The following is a 7794-nucleotide window of genomic DNA, read 5'->3' as shown; positions in this document are numbered from 1 at the left end:
GCACTGCATCCATTTTTTGTAAATATGGTAAAGTCGTTTTTTGAACTCTTTATACCTGCTATAATTACTGTCTCTGTGTGATAGATTAGATATTGGTAATAACTGGGAAAAGTACCCCCTTTGTATTGGACAAGGCCCCGAAGCTCATCTCATCTGTCCCCCCATATTTTTCAGGCCAGCCACTCCCTTACTACATAGTCTATAGATTAGCCCCATAACATGAAATATGACATGTTATTACTCCTACCATGTAGATACAAGGAAACCACTATCTGTGAAGCTCAGAACTGAGCATCCCTTTTCACACCACGGGAGCCAAGACAATATGAGCCAAGACAGGCTGTACTGATTTAGCAGAGGTGGGACCAAGTCACTGTTATTCGAGTCACAAGCAAGTCTCAAGTCACAAGGTCCAAGTCTCAAAACGACTCCCAAGTAGAATGGGTTGAGTCTTTAGTCAAGTCCAAGTTGTGCATTTTAAGAACAAGTCCAGTAGAGTCACAAGTTTTTTTTAAAGCCATTTAGCCACAACTTCGGAAGTATGCTTGGGGTCATTGTCCATTTCGAAGACCCATTTGCAACCAAGCTTAAACTTCCCGACTGATGTCTTGAGAAGTTGCTTCAATATATCCACATAATGCCATCTATTTTGTGAAGTGCACCAGTCCCTCCTGCAGCAAAGCACCTCAACAACATGATGCTGCCACCCCCGTGCTTCACAGTTGGGATGGTGTTCTTTGGCTTGCAAGCATCCCCCTTTTCCTCCAAACATAACAATGGTCATTATGGCCAAACAGTTCTATTTTTGTTTCATCAGATCAGAGGACATTTTCCAAAAGTACCATCTTTGTCCCCATGTGCAGTTGCAAACTGTAGTCTGGCTTTTTTATGGCGGTTTTGGAGCAGTGGCTTCTTCCTTGCTGAGCGGCCTTTCAGGTGATGTCGATATAGGACTAGTTTAACTGTGGATAGATACTTTTGTACCTGATTCCTCCAGTATCTTCACAAGGTCCTTTGCTGTTGTTCTGGGATTGATTTGCACTTTTCGCACCAAAGTACGTTTATCTCTAGGAGATGGAACGCGTCTCCTTCCTGAGCGGTATGACTGCTGCGTGGTCCCATGGTGTTTATACATGCGTACTATTGTTTGTACAGATGAATGTTGTACCTTCAGGCTTTTGGAAATTGCTCCCAAGTGTGAACCAGACTTGTGGAGGTCTACAATTTTTTTCTGAGGTCTTTCTTTTAATTTATTTTGATCTCCCCATGATGTCAAGCAAAGAGTTTGAAGGTATGCCTTGAAATACATCCACAGGTACACCTCCAATTGACTGAAATTTTGTGAATTAGCCTATCAGAAGCTTCTAAAGCCATGATATAATTTTCTGAACTTTTCCAAGCTGTTTAAAGGCACAGTCAACTTATTGTATGTAAACCTCTGACCCACTGGAATTGTGATGCAGTGAATTATAAGTGAAATAATCTGTCTGTAAACATTTGTTGGAAAAATTACTTGTGTCATGTCATGCACAAAGTAGATGTCCTAACCGACTTGCCAAAACTATAGTTTGTTAACAAGACATGTGTGGAGTGGTTGAAAAACGAGTTTAAATGACTCCAACCTAAGTGTATGTCAACTTCCGACTTCAACTGTATGTATATATGTTTGGGAGCCACTGGTATGGCCTACTTTTCTAAATGCATTGTGGTTCGACCAGAACACTGACATGTTGCCAAGGCAGAGTTGAGTGGCTGAAACCGAGACGCACGCAGACAGCAGAGGCATTCATTCTGGCCCAATGACAATCGCCGAATGTCTTTACACTTTTTTGGTGTTTTGTGTAACTTTTCATTCACCACTGTCTCTTTTCATTCACCACTGTTTTGGAGGCTGGAAATATGTTGTGAATGGATGAACGTGTGCGGGATAGCCTAGTAAAGGAGCCCTTAGACCTAATTGTTTGACAATCCGATGAAAACATCATGACTGGTTGTGTTTATGGCACAATACAAAGTCATACGTTTTAAAAGTGAAATGACAAACCTTTACGACTAGGCCCATGGAGATCCTATCGAGTTAATATGGATTCTATATGTCATTCTACGATTAGGCCCATCATTTTTTTTTTTTGGTGCATGTCAAATCAAATCAAATTGTATTTGTCACATACAAATGGTTAGCAGATGTTAATGCGAGTGTAGCGAAATGCTTGTGCTTCTAGTTCCGACAATGCAGTAATAACCAACAAGTAATCTAACTAACAATTCCAAACTACTGTCTTATACACAGTGTAAGGGGATAAAGAATATGTACATAAGGATATATGAATGAGTGATGGTACAGAGCAGCATAGGCAAGATACAGTAGATGGTATCGAGTACAGTATATACATATGAGATGAGTATGTAAACAAAGTGGCATAGTTAAAGTGGCTAGTGATACATGTCTTACATACGGATGCAGTCGATGATATAGAGTACAGTATATACGTATGCATATGAGATGAATAATGTAGGGTAAGTAACATTATATAAGGTAGCATTGTTTAAAGTGGCTAGTGATATATTTACATCATTTCCCATCAATTCCCATTATTAAAGTGGCTGGAGTTGTGTCAGTGTGTTGGCAGCAGCCACTCAATGTTAGTGGTGGCTGTTTAACAGTCTGATGGCCTTGAGATAGAAGCTGTTTTTCAGTCTCTCGGTCCCAGCTTTGTGTAAGCACGTGCACGTACAGAAGGTCCGGTACCAGGAAGAAATGAATTGTAATTCCACCCCCAATAGTCCCCAGTCCTAAGCAGCAAGCGAGCTCTTATGTGGACTCTTTTGATATATGTGTATTGTGATGTGCTGTAAATCTTTCTATGTTTACACGTGTATGCTTGCTTGCTGTACGACACGGAAAGAATTTTCTAATGAATGCAATCAAGTCATCATCATCATCATCAACATAACCCACTCTTTGGTCCAGGCTGGACAGTGTGTAGGGTGTGCCTGCCACCTGGTGGTCTGTCGAAGGGGTGTAATGGTCCTACAGAGATACTCCACCCCAGGGTCTGGGTCACTTCCGGAAAACAATATGCACACCCAGTCCCCCCTATAGGACAGCGAGAGAGGGTCAGAGTCAAACATTCTCATCCTATCCAGGGGCTTTCAGTATTACATAAACTGTCGGTACGGTTATTGGTTACATATTTCATATTGTAGCTCTGTGAACATTGTCAACAATGCCAACCCAAGACAGTTTCTGTTTTGCACCACAGTATTCTAGACATTCATTCAATTGTATCCACCATTGTAACATTTGCGGGATGTAAAAGCTCAATTTTATTTATTTTTTTAGATATCTTTATAAAACGTTTCTAAACACCAGAAAATAGGATCTCAAGACATACAGTGGGAAGCTTAGAAGGGGTGGTACATGGCAGGAGAGGTGGTAGACCTTGTGCAGCCATCACAGCACAGCAAGTCGCCCCAATTCAAATACACAGCGCAGAAATCCTCACTCTCCATCCCTGTTGTCCCATACCACTTCTCAGGCTGCTCATTGGACACCCCATAACACCCCTCAATGTCCTCCCCTTCTTCAGTCTCTCAATCAAATTCCAATTCTGTTTCCGATTCTGACTTTGGATCCAACTCTATTGACGGATTTAGTTCTGACTTTGGGTTTGGCTCCAGGTCTGATTATATTTCCAGTGAATCTTAATCAGATCCAGATTTCAGACCTGGATCCCATACAGACTCAGACTAACTCTGATTCAGGTTCAGATTCAGACTCCAAGTCCAGTACTAGATACTGTATAAAGTCAAATGTATAGAATTGGAAAATAAATGCATTACTCTATACAGAACTGGGACAGATCAGCTTTGTTGATGGGCATGGAGGTAAGCCATTTCAAACTAAATCCCAGGCAATTAACAGGGTAATGTGTATCCTCTCTATCCCAGTTTGATTTGAGGTGGCCGAATCGTAACTTGAGAAACATCCATTAATTTAACAAGAAATTCATGCAACTCTTTCATTGATCTCGAAAGCACTAATGTATTTGTTTTAAAGCTTAATGTATGTTACACTATCGAAACATAGAAGTTGAAAAATAAGGACACAGCTGATATAACCTAGAGGATTTAGGGAGAAGGGGGAGTGGGATGAAGTGAAGTAGAGAGACTGTTATTGAGAAAATAAGGTCGTTAACGAGACTGTGTTCAACAGGAATCTGTGTGTGTGTGTGTGTGTGTGTGTGTGTGTGTGTGTGTGTGTAGTGTCACCTGGTGTCCACACTAAGTGGCTACAGAGTACTTTATGCTGAAAAACAGACACATGAGGACAAACAATAGAAGATAATGTCATTTACATTACCAGATCACAAATGAATACATAAATACCACTTGAAGCGTGATGATGACTTGATCATTTGAATCCGCTGTGTAGTGCTAAGGCGACACTTGGGGAGGTGTCAGGTTCGCCTCTGTACTTAAAGTGTGATTATTCCAACTCTCTGTGAAATGCTGCAGATCTGCCCGCAGATGAGGTAAAGACACATATCCCACACAGGAGAGGTGGAGAGAATTTGACAGGTCAAGGTAGCCTTCTTCCTCCAAACTGTGCAGCAAGTTGAAGTACTGACATGTCACAGCACTCCAAACATCTCTCCATAAGCGTTTGTTATTGCAAGGCTAACCCCCAGGGAAATCATGACTTGGCAGCAACAGGGGTTTGATAGTCCAGTGAAAATGGCTGAGTGTTTATGTGGTGTAAATCTGAAAATCAGCAGCTGACATCTTTAGGGTTTTTTAATTAATGCATGTGAGACAGGTTCCATGTACAACAAGACAGACAGAGATGGAGGAGAGTAAAAGAACACAGAACAGTTTAATTACCTCTGGTTATGGACACTTTTGCCAGAAATAAAGCTTCCACGGCCTGTTCCTCGGACAGTGAACATACATCTGGCAATATCGACATTTTTGACCCCTTGATCAGCTCACACTCTGAACGTAAAGAAAATAGCTTATTTTTTGTAGATATGAAAACTAACAGATATGACCGTTCAATCTAAAGCAGCAGAATTCAATTTCAGGAGACGTCAATACAGCACAGAAAGCTGAACACCACACTGGTATTGTGGTTGTTCATTAGGTGATGGGAAATATGCAATATGAATACAAAATAATATACTTACCTTCCTTGAAAATCCATCTATACTGCCAAAGATGACAATGTTGTATCTTGAAAAAAAACATTGGAATTAAAAATGAAATGTTTAACCTATTAACCTGCTGTCACGCCCTGACCTTAGTTATCTTTGTTTTCTTTAGTATTTTGGTTAGGTCAGGGTGTGACGAGGGTGGTTTGTTTAGTCTTTGTATTGTCTAGGGGTTTTTGTATGTCTAGGGTTTATTGTAAGTCTAGGTTTTTGTATGTCTATGGTTGCATAAATTGGTTCTCAATCAGGCAGCTGTTTATTGTTGTCTCTGATTGGGGACCATATTTAGGTAGCCATATTCCTTGGGTATTTTGTGGGTTCTTATTCTATGTTTAGTTGCCTGTCTGTACTTCTCATATTAGCTTCATGGTTCGTTTTGTTGTTTTGTTAGTTTGTTCAGTGTTTTTTCTTTAATTAAAAGAGAATGTACGCTTACCACGCTGCGCCTTGGTCTCCTCCATACGACGACCGTGACAGAAGAACCCACCAAATAAGGACCAAGCAGCGTGTTCAGGAGGAGCAGTCAGTATGGACATGGGAGGAAATATTGGATGGAGCAGGACCCTGGACTCCGGGGGAGTATCGCCTTTCTAAGGAGGAGATAGAGGCAGCGAAAGCGGAACGGCGATACCACGAGGAGAAATTACGGAGAATGGAGGAACGGCAATGATATGAGGGTACGCGGCTAGCACGAAAGCCAGAGAGGCAGCCCCAATAATGTTTTTGGGGGGAGCACACCAGGAGATTGCCTGAGTCAGGTTGGAGACTTGAGCCAACTCCTCGTGCTTACTGTGGGGAGCGTGTGACTGGTCAGGCACCGTGTTATGCAGAGATGCGCACGGTGTCTCCAGTTCGCATTCATAGCCCGGTGCGCTCTTCGCATTGGCCGGGCTAGAATGGGCATCCAGCCAGAAAGGAAGGTGCCGACTCAGCACTCCTGGTCTCCAGTATACCTCCTTGGACCAGGATATCCTGCGCCGGCTCTGCGGACTGTGTCTCGGTGAGTCTGCACAGCCCAGTGCGTCCTGTGCCAGTGCCCTGCATTTGCAGCATGAAAATAAACATCCAGCCAGGACGGGTTGTGTCAGCTCTACACTCCAGACCTCCAGTGCGCCTCCACAGTCCAGTACGTCTTGTGCCTGCTCCCCGCACTTGCCCTGAGGTGCGTGTCCCCAGCCCAGTACCACCAGTACCGGCACCACGCACTCGGCCTCCAATGCACCTCCACAGTCCAGTACGTCCTGTTCCTCCTCCCCACACTCGCCCTGAGGTGCGTGTCACCAGCCCGTTACCACCAGTGCCGGCACCACGCACTAGGCCTACAGTTTGCCTCGGCAGTCCAGTACGCCCTGTTCCTGCTCCTCGCACTCGCCCTGAGGTGCGTGTCCCCAGCCCGGTATCACCAGTGCCGGCACCACGCACCAGGCCTGGGTACTGTCACCAGGCACCACGCACTCGGCAATCCAGAGCGTCCGGCGACAGTACCCAGTCCAGAGCATCCGGCGACAGTACCCAGTCCAGAGCGTCAGGCAACAGTAGCCAGTCCAGAGCGTCTGCCGACAGTAGCCAGTCCAGAGCGTCCGGCGACGGGCCACAGACCGAAACCTCCAACGACGGGACACAGTCCGGAACCTCCAACGACGGGACACAGTCCGGAACCTCCAACGACGGGCCACAGTCCGGAACCTCCAACGACAGGCTACAGTCCGGAACCTCCAACGACGGGCCACAGTCCGGAACCTCCAGGGACGGTCCCCAGCCCGGGGTCTCCAGCGAAGGTCCCCAGCCTGGGGTCTCCGGCGAAGGTCCCCAGCCCGGGGTCCCCGGCGACGATCCGCAGTCCAGAGCCTCAGGCGATGATCCACGGGTCAGTACTACAAAGGCGGAGGGATCAGTGTAAAGAACGGGGGCGGCGTCCAGAACCAGAGCCGCCACCGAGGTTAGATGCCCACCCAGACCCTCCCATATAAGGTTAGGTATGCGGCCAGGAGTCCGCACCTTAGTTATCTTTGTTTTCTTTAGTATTTTGGTTAGGTCAGGGTGTGACGAGGGTGGTTTGTTTAGTTTTTGTATTATCTTGTTTTTTTGTATGTCTAGGGGTTTTTGTAAGTCTAGGTGTTTATATGTCTATGGTTGCCTAAATTGGTTCTCAATCAGAGGCAGCTGTTTATCGTTGTCTCTGATTGGGGACCATATTTAGGTAGCCATATTCCTTGGGTATTTTGTGGGTTCTTATTCTATGTTTAGTTGCCTGTCTGCACTTCTCATATTAGCTTCACGGTTCATTTTTTTATTTTATTTTTAGTTTGTTCAGTGTTCTTTCTTTAATTAAAGAAGAATATACGCTTACCACGCTGCGCCTTGGTCTCCTCCATACGACGACAGATGACACCTGCTTCATTATTTATGTATTACCAGTTGATGAAGAACAACTCCAATTACATACATCATTGAAAATGTGTCTATGAATAAGTGAGAATAAAAAAGTGAATAACTTCTTAGATTTGATGGAGACATTATACATCTTAGTACCTTATAAATGTATGATTTGTATCAATGTGGACGAGAGACAGGGGAGCAGGAA

Source organism: Oncorhynchus nerka, linkage group LG9a (assembly GCF_034236695.1).
Source record: "Oncorhynchus nerka isolate Pitt River linkage group LG9a, Oner_Uvic_2.0, whole genome shotgun sequence".
Classification (NCBI taxonomy): domain Eukaryota; kingdom Metazoa; phylum Chordata; class Actinopteri; order Salmoniformes; family Salmonidae; genus Oncorhynchus; species Oncorhynchus nerka.
Note: the sequence above shows the minus strand (reverse complement) of the source record.